Below are 13,336 nucleotides of genomic sequence, written 5' to 3'. Positions count from 1 at the left end.
AGCTACACACATCTGGAGCAAATTTCATAGAGTTTTATAGAGTTTCCATTCAGCATTTTCAGGCTTCTGTAAAAGACTGTATGTTAATGACTACAGATCATTTTCCTATATGACAGACATCTTTTCAAAATTTATTAAACCTTCTTTTCACTAACAAACCCCTTTTTTGGCTAAAAGAAAAAGGAAATTAATAAAATGTAACTTTTTCTATAATAATATAAACCCATAATATTTTAATGAGAAAATATTGTTATAATAATCATTTATGATATGAGGTAATATACATTTTTTGTAAGCTTCATTCAGGTTTTGACAGTTAAATGAAATATAAAAATCAGTGTAATTATAAGTTATAATACATTTACATTGGGTATTTGAAATGCATGCAATACCAGCAGCAATAAAGTATTTTAAAGACAGAGAAAAAATTCCATTATAAATAGTAAAAGCTAAACCACTCTCCTGTAAAATCCCTAAGATTTTAGGTAACTTGCAGTGTCCTGCAGAAATGAACGTATTGAGTATAATTGTACATTACTGTACATCATATGCTGTGATGGCAATTATGATCCACTATGAAGGATTGCAACTTAAGCAATTCATCTCCTATTTTGAAAGGTAGGTATCAGCAAGCACTGAATTTTCCACCCGCCACATAAGTAATTCAGAAAAGATTATGGCAAGTGTATCTCAAAATATTCAAAATAAGGCAGAGGTAAAAAATGTCATAAATTCCTTGCAGATGGTACTATCTTATTTGGCCGTCCTCTATTATAAATTTAAAAAAAAAAAAAATCCCTTTGATCTTAAGCAGAAAATAATCTTACTCCAAGTAGTTGTCCTGGTTTTGGCCAGGATAGAGTTAACTTTCCTTGGGCTGAGAGGGAGCACAGCTGAAGGGCTGGGTCCTGATCGATCATTGGAGCATTCCATGTTATGTGACGTCAAAGCTCAGCATATAGGTGGGCGGGTGCTCTCTCATGGGCTTTTTTTTTTGTTTTTGGTTTCTGGATCAGCTGGGTGGGGTTCTCTGGTGCCATCAGATCGCTGCTGGGGATGAGCTCTGTACTGGTCGCCACTCGGTCAGCCACTACTGCATTTTACCTGTTTTGGACTATATTATTACTGTTGGTTTTGCTAGTACATTTTTTTTTATTCAACCTACAAATTTCTTCTTTTGTCCTTCCTCTATTTCACCAGGGCGGGGGGGTGGCCACGTGGTGATTTGCTGTTGGCTGAGTTCAAACCACAAGAGTTTTTTTGGTGCCCAACGTGGGGCACGAAGTTTGAGATAATGGCAGAACGGGTAATAATGTTGATTGCTTGGCTCCTTAAAATTTTATCACCTCATTTGCAATATGTATTTCCCATGCTGTGGCTCACAGTCTGTGAGAGTTGGGTTATGATGGGGTGTTGTCATCAGCCCTGGGGCTATTTACAGTTGTGTTTAAGGAATTCAGGCATTTCAGATACTTTTGGAATGCTGATATTAACATGCTCATCTTACTGCTAGGAGCTAGTGTGTTCCTGCACGTGGTTCAGGTTTCATTCAGGGTTAAGCAACTATTTAAGAGTATCCCTTGGAAATTCTCCCCAAGGTTGGAGAATTATGATTGGCTGGGGGTGTGGAGTAGCATGGGTAAGTACCTAGAACAGTGGACACCTCCAGTGTATTGGAACTTCTCCACAGGTGCAGAATCCTGAGGAACCAGTAAAATATTTGTGAAAAGTACATTGTCACCCAGGTAATTCCAGAGAGGCACAGCTCACTGCAACATGCTGGGGCATAGCCCACACTTACTGAGTGCTATTAAAGAGCTGTCTGTGTTACCTGGTCTCTCAGAGGGTCCTTCTGTTGTGGGATTGCTGAGGGTCGAAGAACAACAGGTGCTAATTGCCACTACAACCGTGCACCGATGGCAATACCGCACCAAATGAGACTCTCTAATCCCCATCCATAAACTGATTCATTGACTAGAGAGTCAAGGAGTCATCAGCAAGATGCACTCCCCCTTTAACACCCCCATATGGCCAGTGAGAAAGTCTAATGGAGAGTGGAGATTGACGGTAGACTATCATGGCCTGAATGAAGTCATGGCACCGCTGAGTGCTGCCGTGCCAGACATGCTAGAACTTCAGTATGAACTAGAGTCAAAGGCAGCCAAGTGGTACGCCACGATTGATATTGCCAACGCATTTTTCTCCATCCCTCTGGCAGCAGAATGCAGGCCACAGTTTTCTTTTACCTGGAGGGGTGTCCAATACACCTGGAATCAACTGCCCCAGGGCTGGAAACACAGGTTCACCATTTACCATGGACTGATCCAGACTGCACCCAAACAGGGTGAAGTCCCGGAACACTTACAGTACATTGATGGCATCATTGTACAGGGTAATACAGCAGAAGTTTTTGAGAAAGGGGAGAAAATAATCCAAATCCTTCTGAGAAGTGGGTTTGCCATAAAGCGTGGTAAGGTCAAGGGACCTGCACAAGAGATTCAGTTTTTAGGAGAAAAATGGCAAGATGGATGTTGTCAGATTCCAATAGAGGTGATTAATAAAATAATAGCTATGTCGCCACCAACTAACAGAGAGGAAACGCAAGCTTTCTTAGGGGTTGTGGGTTTCTGGAGACTGCACATTTCAAATTACAGTCAGATTGTCAGCCCTCTCTATCAAGTGACTCTGAAAAAGAATGATTTCATATGGGGCCTGGAGCAGCGACAGGCTTTTGAACAAATTAAACAGGAAATAGTCCATGCAGTAGCTCTTGGGCCAGTTCAAACAGGACAAGATGTTAAAAAAGTGCTCTACACTGCAGCCAGGGAGAATGGCCCTAGGACAGAGAGCACCAGGGGAGACTCGGGGTCAAGCCCTGGGGTTTTGGAGTCAGGGATACAGAGGATCAGAAAAGTGCTATACTCCAACCGAAAAGGAGATACTGGCAGCATATGAAGGGGTCCGAGCTGCTTCAGAAGTGATCGGGACTGAAGCACAGCTCCTCCTGGCTCCCTGACTGCAAGTGCTGGGCTGGATGTTCAAAGGGAGGGTCCCCTCTACACACCGTGCAACTGATGCCACGTGGAGTAAATGGGTCGCATTAATCACACAACGGGCTCAAATAAGCAACCCCAGCTGTCCAGGAATATTGGAAGTGATCACAAATTGGCCAGAAGGCAAAGATTTTGGAATGGCACCAGAGGAAGAGGTGACACGTGCTGAGGAGGCCCCACCATATACTGAGCTACGGGATAATGAGAAGCGATGTGCCCTGTGTAGCGACGGGTCCTGTCGCATTGTGGGGAAACATCGAAGGTGGAAAGCAGCTGTGTGGAGCCCCACACGACAGGTTGATGAAGGTGCTGAAGGAGAAGGTGAATCGAGTCAGTTTGCAGAGGTGAAAGCTGTCCAGCTGGCCTTGGGTGTCGCTGAGTGAGAAAGCTGGCCAGTGTTCTACCTCTATACTGACTCATGGATGGTGGCAAATGTGCTGTGGGGGTGGTTACAGCAGTGGAAATGGGGCAACTGGCAGCGCAGAGGCAAACCCGTCTGAGCTGCTGAATTATGGCAAGATATTGCTGCTCGGGTAGAGAATCTGGTTGTGAAAGTATGTCATGTAGACGCTCATGTACTCAAGAGCTGGGCCACTGAAGAACATCAGAACAACCAACAGGCGGATCAAGGTGTCTCAAGTAGATCTGGACTGGCAACGTAAGGGTGAACAATTTGTGGCTCGCTGGGCGCATGACTCCTCAGGCCATCAGGGAAGAGATGCAACATATAGATGAGCTTGTGACCGAGGGGTGGACTTAACCATGGATACTATTGCACAGGTGATCCATGAATGTGGGACATGCTACAATCAAGCAAGCCAAATGGTTAAAGCCCATTTGATATGGAGGACGATGGTTAAAATATAAATATAAGGAGGCCTGGCAGATTGATTATATCCCATTCCCTCAAACTCGGCATGGCAAACACTGTGGGCTTACAATGGTGGAAGCAGCCACTGGATGGTTGGAAACTCATGCCATGTACCATGCCACTGCCCGGAACACCATTTTAGGCCTTGTGGACAAAGTCTTATGGCAGCATGGCACGCCAGAAAGAATTGAGTCAGATAATGGGACACATTTCCGAAACAACCTCATAGACGCCTGGACCAACGAACATGGCATTGAGTGAATATATCACATTCCCTACCATGCACCAGCCTCTGGGAAAACTGAGCAATACAATGCATTACTAAAAACTACACTGAGAGCAATGGGGGGTGGAACTTTCAAACACTGGGACGTGCGTTTAGCAAAAGCCACCTGGTTGGTCAATACCAGAGGATCTGCCAAGCAAGCTGGCCCTGGTCAATCAAACATCCTACATACTGTGGATGGGGATAAGGCCCCCATAGTGCGCATTAAAAATCTGCTGGGGAAGACCATCAGGGTTACTCCTGCGTCAGGTAAAGGTAAACCCATGTGTGGGATTATTTTTGCCCAAGGACCTGGGTGCACTTGGTGGGTAATACAGGAGGACAGAGAAGTCCGATGTGTGCCTCAAGGAGATTTGATTTTGGGTTAAAATAGCCTGTGAATCGAACTGTCAAATAAACCTGTTATTGCATTTGGTGCCTCGCAACATCCTCCTGCCACATCCAAAGCCTCCTGCTCCACCGACTGAGCCAACTCCACCTCATTCCTCCAGCCTTAAAGACTGCCATGACAGATGGAACCCAAAGTTATGGACTAAATAAACTCAGTAGATGTTTTGGAAGGATTGCCCATAGACTGAGGGAATGATATCTGTGAGACCCGGGAAAGGGGTGGTGATTCCTTAGAACGTATTTGGAACATGAGCATGATGTCAATGGTATGGAATAAGGGGTGGAGACTGTCCTGGTTTTGGCCAGGATAGAGTTAACTTTCCTTGGGCTGAGGGGGAGCACAGCTGAAGGGCTGGGTCCTGATCGACTGGTTGTGCTTTTAGACTGTAAATTTTTGAAGTCTGAAGTTAGTGACATTGGAAGTCCTTCCATGCCAAAAGTCAGTCTAAATGGATATCACTCTGTGAGGCCAGTGACCTCGCAGAAAAGGTACTCAAATTTCATATCCCCATAAAATTTTGAGAGGACTTCCCAGAGAATGAAGCCATCCAGATTATAATCTCCAACAAATGCTGAACATGTGAATTTCCTGGCTCACTTGGGTACAGTTGATACTGCTGTGGCCGTTAGTTACCCAAATAGCGTTATAATGAGTCCTTTAAACAAGTCTTACTCAATTCGACTCTTCCAGTTTCTTGCAGAGGTAGATATTCAACTACTGGCATGCAACACTGAAAATGTATCATGAAATAAATAATGTGTAGCTAAACACCCAGCAAATCTATTAGCAGCAAAGAGGGTAACCATTAAAGCCACATCATAATTTTAGCTGTATATCTTCCTAAAATTAGAAAGTGTTGGTTTTATTGTGCTTTACTTGTTAGGCTTTACTGACAAAAAATTCTGTTTACTTAATAATTTTTAAATTTAACCTTGTTTACTATTTAATAGGTAGCAGCTATTGCTTGTGAAGAAAATCCACATATTTTTTTAGTCTATTGTTTTGCGATAGGTCTTCAAATGCCTAAAAAACTTTTAATGGTAATCAACCCCGAAACACCTAAGAAAATAGAATCTCATGTACAAAGTCATATTTTACAGAAAGTGAATTGAAGGCTTAATCCTAAAAGCTCATTTGAGTATTGAATGATATAATTCTGTAGTTAAATATTTATTTACAGTGCAGAAAACAACATGATTGCTTTGTTAAATACTTTGGAGTTGGAAAATTATCTTCCATTCTTATAAAAAACAAAGTATTTCAGTGTATTTTGTAGCCCATAAGAAGGTTAAAAGCATGATTTTTCTCTGGTCTCTAGTTGCTACAAAAGACAATGTCCATTAATATTTTTACCACAAAATCCCCTCTGTAGATTATGCTTGTAAATCCTGAAGATTTTCCATATGAAATGGCTGAGCAGCCATGAACAGATTTAACCTCTTTAAATCTATGTCAAATGCTGTTCTTTGGAGGACTGATGATTTTCTCCACTCTTCTGGGTGCATCTTCTTGACACTATTTCATCTGGATTAAAAATCTATTTCTTATTCCATTTTTTAAAATACATAGGTACCTTTGCCTAGGTTTTAAGAAATACAAACTGCTGGAGATCAGAAATTTGAAATCCTCTGGGGAAAAAAAAATAACAACAATTTTAAAAGGGTATCTTTGGTCCAGATTACAGGATTTTATCCCATGATAAGGAGGGCAAGGGTCAAGCCCTTAAATTTGCTCAAATTGGTCTACCTTAGATGTTAGTTTCAGACACTAGTTCCATATCTGACATGTGTAACCTCTTCCACATCCACATCTCAGTTACCCAGCAACAAGGCTGGTCTATTAACTGAGCATACAACCTAATTCTTGCAAGAATTAGCCAGCCTAATAAGTAACAAATTCTTTTCTGAATCTACATTCCTCTACAAAGTTATTCTTGACAGCAGTCTTCTTGTGCGTCCTTTTGCCTTTATGTCTTGAGACATAAACAATTTGACACAATTCTTTATAATGTGCTGAATAAGTAAAAATAAAATGCAGCAGATGATTTTCATGTAATGATGTGCAGAAACATGGGGATGTATTCCAGACACAGATGCTTCAGCTCACAAACAGCCCACAGAAGCAAGGGTTAGCCATCTCTAAATCCAGTACGAAGCGTTTGTCACAGTCTAAAGGAGGAGATTTCATTCTGAAATGAAACAACTGCTTTAACTGGTTATTTGCTACCCAGTCTCAATTTAAAAAGTAGAACTAGTAAAGCTATTGAGGGTTGTTCCCACATAAACAACAGCTGTAGAAAGGAGAAATGATATCTTCATGTAGCTAGTGGTTAACAAACTTTTTCATATCAAGGGGAAAAAATGTTAGCTTCCCAAGCTAAACTTAAAATGGGGAAAATCATGTTGTATTGAACTCAGAGCACATTGACAGGAAGAGGATTGAAGCTGATGAGAGATCCTGCTTAAGGAGGCATTAGCACTTTCCAGTTAGTCTGCAGTTCAACTTGATAGACTTGAGATCACATAAAATTTTATTGTACTAGCAATCTCTACACACATCAGTAAGAAAATAACAGCAAAATCATATTTTCATATAATTTGTTTCTCTTGCCCCCATGCTAAATCATTTTTAGAACAGTTTCATAATCAAAATACTTTACAATACTTCAGGCTGAGATTTTTGGAAATACATTCCAAAATATTCTTACCATTTTGAAGTTAATGTATATATTGGTGACATGGATTGATTATGTGGTTATCATAAGATACTGCAATATTGTATTGTTAAAAGGTTTTATCATCCGTAGAAATACTAGTATTTTGTTTTTAACTTTTAAATTTTTTTTTTCTCTAGAATTGAAATAAAATGTGAAGATGTGCAGGAAAGTATCATGAGAGATTGTGTAATATATTGCAACCTGTAGCAGAAAGGAATTTACTCATTTATTTTATAAAGCATTGCACAAATATAATACATTAAGCTTTGTTCAAAAACACATTTGCAAGCTGATTTTGTCTGGAGATTTATAGTGTTCATCTCTTCTGGTGTTCAGTGATTGTGACGGAAAGCAGAATAAATACATTCTAAGTAATTCTATAGCTTAGGTGAATTGCCTCCCCTCCATCTGTGAAGAATAAAGAAAAGACTCATCTATATTTTAATACAGAAATGTCATACTTAATGTGTATTCACTCATATAGATAACATATGAAGAGGTCTGTACATAGACACAAACAACTGCACTGTAAAACAGGACAGACCTACCTGTATTGATTATATGATTATATTATCATGTAGTAATATATAGACACCAGTATTCTGTTTCCAGAATCTTCCATGGACCTTTCAGCCTCCCTCTTCTTTAAAAAGTCACTGCTGCTTTTTCTTTAATGTATTTCTAAAAGAAACTTGACAGAAAAAGACCCTTCACTGTTCTCCCATGTGAAGTGCTAAGGCTTGGACAACAGGCCCAAGCCAGAGTTGACCTATAGATGAATCCTGTATATTTTATAACTGATAACCATTGTGCTAGTAGGTATTGTACTAAGTTATAACAACCCATTTATGCTGGTGTAAAGAGTGCTAAAGTATTGAAATACTGCAGCTTGAACAACAGGCCCCAAGCTGAAGCTGCTAACTTAGCATGTAGTCATTAGTAAAATATGTAAACTCGCTAGTGAAAGACAAAATATAATCAGTAGTGAGGAGAGAATGTATCCAACTTTCCTTTCGCAGCCTTGTTCAAGGCTGAGAACCCAAGTGTTTGGCCTTGTTAGAAACTCCCTTGGTTCCCCCCCAAGCCCTGGCCAGGCTTCGGGTGGAATCCAACGGGAGAATGAAACCAGAAACTTTCCGCTCAAAACAAAGGTGCCAGCTGTTCTGGCTTGTTGATCTGTGGTATATAAGGCCAGGCCCGTTTGCAGCGACTTTGGGTGCCTCACCTATGGGTGGACGCACCGCGTAGGATTTCCCACTTGCCGGGACTGGCTCTCCAAATCCTCGCTGTAACCGGGGCTGCCCAGCGCCTGCGGGTCTGGATGATGATGATTATATATGCAAGTGGTGATGCATTTCTCTTAATTACTATTCTCTCTCTCTCTCGTGTAGTAATGATTTGATGCATTACCCTGTATTTTCGTGTTTGTTGCTTTAAGTGCACTATTCTGCCTTTTCTTACTGCATGTTTTCTGTAGTACGCTGTTACATTACTTGGTTATCACCAGTAAAATACGCCTGCTCTTTTCACTCTGGTGTCCGAGTTTAACTGGTATCCTTAATCAGCAAAACACCCGTGTCTACATATTTCAGTCTTAAGGATGACAATGAACAGTGATAATGGTCAGATGTAAAATACATTAAAGGTCCAAGAACATGTGACCTTATTTTAAATGCAATCCAAAGCTGAAGAAACTTGCACAGAGCTTGGTGTTTAAATGTGGAAAATACAAATGATCACATGCTGGTCCAGATAATGAGAACTGCTGTATATGATATGATATCTAAATGACTGTATTTAGTCTGTTTTCTTAATCCTTAAAATACCTCCTGAGATCAGTCTCTATAGGGTGTAAAGAAACTTGTCAAGGTGGGCACAGCTTTGTCCAGTGGTGGGTCGGTTGCGGATCTGGCTGGAAGTGGCTGTGTCTGCCATGGGGGTATGCCCTGGCCTGTTCTCACAAAGTGCACCTCCACAGCCCATCCCCACTACCAAAACCTTGCCACATAAACCAGCTAGTTTAACTTCAAGCGGGATGCAAGTGTTGGTTGCACCATGTGCATCCTACCCACTCACCAATCTGCCCGTATTCTGCTATTCATCAGTTCTGAGGAAAGCTGGAAAACCTCCATTACGTGCTATACACTCAATAATAACTGTTATTGATTTTTTTTTTTCCAATGGCCACCTTGATCTACAAAAAGCACAAGGAGTCATTTTCAACCTGCTTGCACTGACAGTTCCCGAGTGTCTGATCTGTCTGTGATTGGATACAAGATTTATTCCTATATAAGCAGTGCACAATTACAGATCCAAGCTATTTTTTTATTATAAAATGAATATATTGTAGCCATAAATACAAAACCTTGATCCAAAGTTTGAAGAACAATATATTTTCTGTAATCCAGAAACATCATATAATAAATCAACACCACCTAGTTATTTTTAATTACAATTAAAACCTCTAAATGCACCTTTCATATTGTGCAAAACCTAATAATACATAAATCTTCCAGGTACGTAGGAAATAAAAAAATCAACTGCAAAATTGTTAAACCCATTTTTGCTGTATCACTGTACACTAAGCTTTTTCAATCTCTTCTGGAAACAGTAACAAGTGATACAAGTCCATCTTCATCTTAGGAACTTTGTTCTTTCTTAAGAGAGGGCTCTACTATGCTGCTCCAATTTACTCCCCTAATAGTTCCAGGGAACATAAAGTCTACATTTCACACAAGGACCATGACAGAATATTGTTCAAATCAGTTTTATTGTCCATTTGGACAACTGTTTCTTTGGAAAAGAAACTTTTCCTAGTATGCTGGATGATTTAGTTTACAGTATAGTGAAATCTAAAATTTCTCTTTTATTCAAGATCCTGGATTTGGAGAGTTACTTGATGTCAACTCTTATGGGCCATCACCATGCAGTCATCTAGGCCAACTGCTAGAATATGTCACAATAGGCTTCATGGATCAATAAAAGAATAGGCAAATTAGTGATCTGAAAGGATTATAATTACAATACTTCTGAAAAACATTCTGGGCATGGTATACTCTGCATGGAGGGCACCGCTCCCTGCAATCTACCTTCTAAATACTGTTGCTTCTAGTAATGGCATCTACACAGCCTTTGTAAAGACTCAAGCAAAACATCAACATATGCTTTGATTAAAAAATAAAAATATTTATGTAAGGAATTACCCTTTCCAGTAATTTGTGTATATGATTATCCTGCAACTGAAGTAGCTCCAGTTAGATGCTTTTAAAACACTAAAACTTTCATATATATAAAAAAAAAAAGACAACTAAAGATAAGTTTGTGGTGTTTTTAATCTTTTATGCATCAAATTTAATTTGTTACTGCCACAAGAAGAAATAAAAGTGCTTTATTACATTCATTACAGAATTAAGGTGGATAAGACTGATAACCAGCCAAAAGTAATTCTTTGAGCAATACTGATAACTGACTATGGCAATAGCTCACAGCTGTCATGGAAGACCATGATTTACATGATTTAGGACTGTAACAAATAAAATCCTGACCTTGCAGCTATGCCAGGATTAACCTGCAGTATCAAGTTACTAGACAACTAAAGATCTGTGAGAATGGTCAGTTTATAATGCTAGTACTTTGAGCAATGTGGAGTTTCTTGTTCATTTAAGACTCATTTATACATTTGTGCAAAATATGCTCCACTGAAATAAGATCAGTTTTGCTGGAGTAAGCTAAATGGGCCAGATTCATCATGACATTTCAAACCTTGCTGAAAACAAGTTTTCAGTGAGACTTTCCTCAGTGGACAAGTCTTAAGACTCTCACAAGGGTCTTAAGAGCAGGTGGTTTTTATTTCCAGCTAACTAGGATCCATTCCTGTTAGATGAGCAGAAAATATCTCTGCAAGAAATGAATCTGTTGAGGGAAAAGGCATACTTTTGCCCTACTCATAGTTGGATATATTATAGAAGATTTGTTAAAAAAATAAATTCCCTGTCATTTAATTTAATGTAGTTACTCTTGGAAAACCTAACTTCAGGTGGGATTATTTTAGGCTCTTACTCTGCTCCCTCAGCATCCTCTGGGTGTTGAGCAGTCAGGAAGTCAATGACTGCACTAATATAAATACTGCCTTGCATTGTAAGTTCTGTATCCATGGGAGACTTATTTCAAGGTAGCATTTTAAATGACCTGCTGTTTATTATTCTGCCTGCCCTGAGCATCTCTTGAAGGATATTTTCTAGTGAAGGTTTATGGTCTGACTGAAACTCTTTCAGCATGATTTCTAAAACTGAGCCAAGGACATGGCTTGCAAGAATGTGCTCAATAAGGTCAGATTTTTGAATGGGACAGGGGTTAAATTGACTGGTTGGAGCTCTTCCAGCACAATCTGCTATTTTCTAACTTCTGTGTGACACATCAGGTAGGAAGACTTATGTTCACCTTTTGTATTGCATCTTGTAACTAGGGAAGAAGGCTTTATTTTTAACTTTGCACTGCAACAATATGTCAGCTGCACAGCCCAATCAGTAACTCACTGAGACACATAAGACTCAAATACACAACATTTATTTCTCAACTGCTTTGTTTATGCATGTGTTTATAGACATGTGCAAATATTTATGCCTCCTGTTTCTGTAAGTGACCTGTCAGAATCTAATCAGAGCTTAGTCTTTAAAAGCAGTTGCTCCTGTTTCTCCCCATAAAAACTACAAGCAAAATCTTCTGTCTCCAATAGTAGCCATCGGCAAAAGAGACAAATTTTGGCCAAGAAATGCTGAAATACAGTTTGAGTTGCTAAGTTTGTTTCTGATAAGAGGTGAGATTTGACTTCATGAGTTTAGAAATTAACCTCTCCTTAACCTTTTTATAAAGTCTTATATGGGATTTATGACTTAAGTATTGGGCTTCTTTTTTGTCTTATATAAATCACAATTCTGGCCAAAAAAATGTTGTATATAGATATGCTTATCTTACAAGATTTTTTTCTTACAATTAGTGAAAGTCATTAATATCTAATGCCAACTGTCAAAATAAATTAAGACTGGGTAAGAGCAGTTATTTTTTTGGGTTGGGCCTTGACTAGTTATTCTGAAATTTTTGCAGGTTTTTTTACAAAGTGCAGCAAGCCTAAGCAGCTAATGGGTACAGAAGGATGAGCAGAAACAGAGGGCAGAAACCTCATGAAGGCAACGTGTGACTGCTCAGCAAGAATGGTGATGTGCCACATGGCACAGGGCATGCTTCCCAGCACCCACAGGAGTGCCAAACCCCACACATCAGAGACCTCCACTAAGGCAGAGCCTTGGCTGGAGACGCAGCCCCATGGGTCTGTTATTACAGAGGCTGCCTGGTGCCTCTGCCAGAGGCCGAGGAACAGAAGATGGTGTCCTCTGATAAGCTGGGTCAGTGGTGAAGGAGCTGCAGTCTGAGGTGTTCAGACTGGGCAGCTTCCATGACATGTTTCTTCCAGGAGGCATTTCTACACTTCCAAGGGGATGAACAGTAGATCTATAGGGTCTTCACAGAGACACTGTGGAGGTGAAAATCTTGCTTTGCGTCAAAAGATAGAGAGCCAGAGGTTATGTCTGATCATGGGGTAGATGGAGGAAATTATCATTTATCAAAGCCAGTCAGTCAGTCACAGCCTTGCTCTCCAGAGAAAGGCAATTGTGACTTTACCCCATTCAGTACAGACTAATGCAGAGAGAGGTAGTAAAAAGGATCCTGGCATAACGCATGTGCTGCCAGCAGCTCCAAGTCCTTTACACAAGATTTTGCTTTGTCTTGTTATTTCAAACAAGTGTCTACTCAATACTTGTCATGGTTAAATCCCACGTTAATGTCACACTCCATAATATAGTTCAGAAAGTGAATAAGGATGGACTCCTTCATGAATTGTACTTTGGTTAAATCAGTAGAAATGATAGTTAAGGGATGAGGAGGATTGCTTAGGTCTTAATCCTCTTTATAAATGTTAAATTTGTAAATATTTGAATAAGTCAATAAAAGCATTTTTGCT

Source organism: Strix uralensis, chromosome 8 (assembly GCF_047716275.1).
Source record: "Strix uralensis isolate ZFMK-TIS-50842 chromosome 8, bStrUra1, whole genome shotgun sequence".
Classification (NCBI taxonomy): domain Eukaryota; kingdom Metazoa; phylum Chordata; class Aves; order Strigiformes; family Strigidae; genus Strix; species Strix uralensis.
Note: the sequence above shows the minus strand (reverse complement) of the source record.